The sequence below is a fragment of the Nannospalax galili genome, unplaced genomic scaffold, assembly GCF_000622305.1.
Source record: "Nannospalax galili isolate Female #2095 unplaced genomic scaffold, S.galili_v1.0 scaffold114, whole genome shotgun sequence".
Taxonomy (NCBI): domain Eukaryota; kingdom Metazoa; phylum Chordata; class Mammalia; order Rodentia; family Spalacidae; genus Nannospalax; species Nannospalax galili.
This window is the reverse complement of record NW_008336930.1, coordinates 3,889,790-3,892,940: the sequence shown is the minus strand read 5'-3', so window position 1 is coordinate 3,892,940 and position 3,151 is coordinate 3,889,790. Positions and strand designations below refer to the sequence as shown.

Genomic DNA, 3,151 nt, shown 5'->3' with positions numbered 1-3,151 from the left:
GACTTCCCTGCCACCCAGACAGCTGTAGGTCTTTTCAGACTGGAATTGAGCCCCGTCTGTGGACATTCCTAGACACTGTTAAAGGTATCTAGATTGTTACTCTAAACACCAAAAAAACCTGATTTTAGCCCTTATCTAAGTTCCTTAAGCCCTCAAACAAAATCTGTTTCTGGGCCCCTTGCTATCAATGTATGTAGATAGAACATCTTTCTCTTGCTATCTATTGTGGGAATGATAGGCTAGAAAAGACAGGTGAGAAAGACAAGAAAACACATGGAGTCGTGGGAAGGAAAGCATGGAAAAAAGGTCCTTCACTCTGGGATCTGGTTTGCCTCTTCTGCTATGGAGTAAGGAAACTTCAGGTATCAATGAGAAAGCCGAAATTGCCCACTGAGATAATGCGTGCTTTCCTAAAGACTTCCCAATCAAATACATCAAAGATAATAAATGACCTATATATACTTAAGGACCAAAGTGATCTATAACTTTGAATTTTTAGCACTTCCTTTTCTTTCCTAAACTGAAATGATACCCTTCATAAATTCATCTTACAACTTTAATTACAAAAGAAAACTCTATCACCTTGTAAATTATAGTCTGAGTGACTTAATTTGGGAGCCACCCCAATCTTACACATGCCTGTGATCAAGGCACTTTAGGGTGACTCTCCTTTGAGAAGCCCACGTGTGGGTGTGTCTTATCTTTCCTGAGTGCCTTTTTTCCTTAAACCTTATACTTAAAATCTGTATTATCTCTTTTAATAAATCTTCAACTGTGTTTCATTCCCTTCTGTGCCAAAGTCATGAATCGTGGTTTTGTTATTCCCTCAGAGGAAACGGAGGCTGCTGCAGGCCACAGACAAGAGTTATGCCTCTGTCCCTGCTGCTGCTCACAGAAGCACTGTAGCCCACTCTGTAATAAACCCCCTAGTAAATGCTGATCATTCTGGCGTCAAGCACTTCTTTCTTTGGAATCCTTTGAACAAGTGGTTTGGGGGAGAGTCATCCTACCAATCATTTGACTGTTTGCTGTCAGGTCTCCAACCTTTATCAGAGAGAACTCTGTGGCCTTAATGTCTCTACCTTCTGTGTCCCAGTGAGACTCTGACAGACTAAAGTTCTAGTGGGAGACTGGGAAATAGGATTAGAGAAGCCAGTTCTACTCATGGAGTCAGAGACAATGAATTGTGGACCCTTTGGTGCCCCTTTGAACATGGTCTTAGTTTCTGCTAATCAGGTCCAGTGTAACTCTGGCTTCTTCTGGCAGGCCCTTGACTGTGGCAATCTTGAATCCTCCCTGGGTTCCCTAACCTCATTGTGGCAGAAAATGTCTGCCATTGACTCACAACATGGCCAACTAACTGTTCATAACTCTAGTTCCAGGGTACCTAACACTCTCTTCTAGCCTCTGTGGGTAGTGCACAATATGGGTGTACTTACATACATGTAGACAAAACACCCATACACACTAAAGTACAACTAAATAAATCTTTTAAAATTATATTTATTTTTATTTTATGTGTATGAGTGTTTTGCGTATATGTATGTGCATCATGTGTGTTCAGTACTTGTGGAGGCCAGAAGAGGGTGTTGGATCCCCTGCAGCAGGAGTTACAGATGGTTGTTAGCCACCATATGGGTACTGGGAACTGAACCCAGGTCCTCTGCAAGAGCAGTCAGTGTGCTCAGTTGCCGTCTCTCCAGCCTCCCCTCCCCTTGGCTCCTGACCCACCTGCCAGCTGGGCACCTAATCCAAGCGACATTTTACTCTATTAACATATCTGGAGTCTTCGATCCTGCCATCTAGACTCTGAATCAGATGGTTCTCTAAAATAAAATCCATTGCTTCTTGACCCTTTGGCTCAGGTCACCTGTAGTACCTGTTCTTATCAGTTTAATATCTGATATATCTTCTATCCTACAAGAAAGTCCAGGAGGAGGGTGACTATGGTCAGGTCTATCACTAGAGGTCCACTGTGGCTTAAGTCATGGTTGGTTCTTTGCAGATTCCTTTCTCAGCAACGAAGCTTTGCCTTGTAAGGGAGATGGAACTGGGTGCCTGTGCATGCTGAGGAAGTTCTCTACTATGGAGCTCTACATCCCCCCCGCCCCCATTTGCCTGGTAGCTTTGAATGTAATTCTTAGATGCCACCTTCCAGGAGGCCTGTAGTAGTAGCAGCAGCAGCAGCAATAACAACAAGCCTCCATGCACCACATGCTGTGCCAGGCACTGGTCCAAATGTTTCACATAGGCTAACATGGTGCTCACAACCACCCTGGGAAGCAGTTCTGCTGTATCTGTTTTACAGACGAGCAAATCAAAGCACAAAGAAATAGCACCTGCAAAATCAAAGGGTTGGTAAAAGGTTGCATTATAGTTTGACTCTGATGCTCTGCTTGGAGCCTGCCTCTTAACCAGGACACCTGACTCCCTTATCAGCTGATGTCTGCAGACTTGTGCTTTCTGCATCTTTATTTGAATACTGGTGGAAATTGGAAATCTATCCAGGTGATAGACACACACCCCCTCTGGAATACCAAAGACCAGTTCTCAGTGGGATCCCCTAGAGTTCCTATACTGGATGGAGACACCCTGAAATTCTGTTTGGGGCTTTCCTCAAGCAGTTTCTAGCTGTGAGGCAGAACTTCTCTCTAATAAACCCTGAGTTATAAAAAGAGGATTAAAGCTTTATCTGCAAAAACCATTTGTGGCTCAAAACATTCACCACGCTTGCAAGAAATGTGGCAGAGAATTCTGCGAATATTGCACACAGACCATGCCAAACCTTCACCCAGCATTCCAGTTAGCAGAATCCCAATAAAATGAGAAAATGATCACGGACTAAGATGATGCCTAATTAAGGCTAAATTTAGCCAATGCTGATTTTTTTCAGAGTTGTCATGAAAACCATTTCAACTCAGACAATAATGGCAAGCTAGGATAATGCGGGAAGGGATTTCATTTAAAACGTAGGATGCCATCAATATAATAATTAAGATTGTTTTATGAAAAGCATGATACAAAAGCCAAGTAAAGTGGACAGTTCTTTGGTTGACATTTTGTCATTTCGCTGTGATATTCTGGCTGTCTGACTATAGGTAAAAGAGGAAAGGAAGGCAAGTACCAGGGGATTCTGTGATTGTCTTGCTGT

The 3,151-nt window shown here is 43.0% G+C and overlaps 1 non-coding gene across 1 annotated transcript; it reads left to right on the top strand.

Moving 5' to 3' along the window:
• Positions 1 to 1,840: 1,840 nt before the first annotated feature.
• On the top strand, positions 1,841 to 2,036 carry LOC115070098. The gene has a single exon (XR_003849298.1). It is a non-coding gene; the product is annotated as a U2 spliceosomal RNA (small nuclear RNA).
• The last annotated feature ends 1,115 nt before the right edge of the window (positions 2,037 to 3,151 follow it).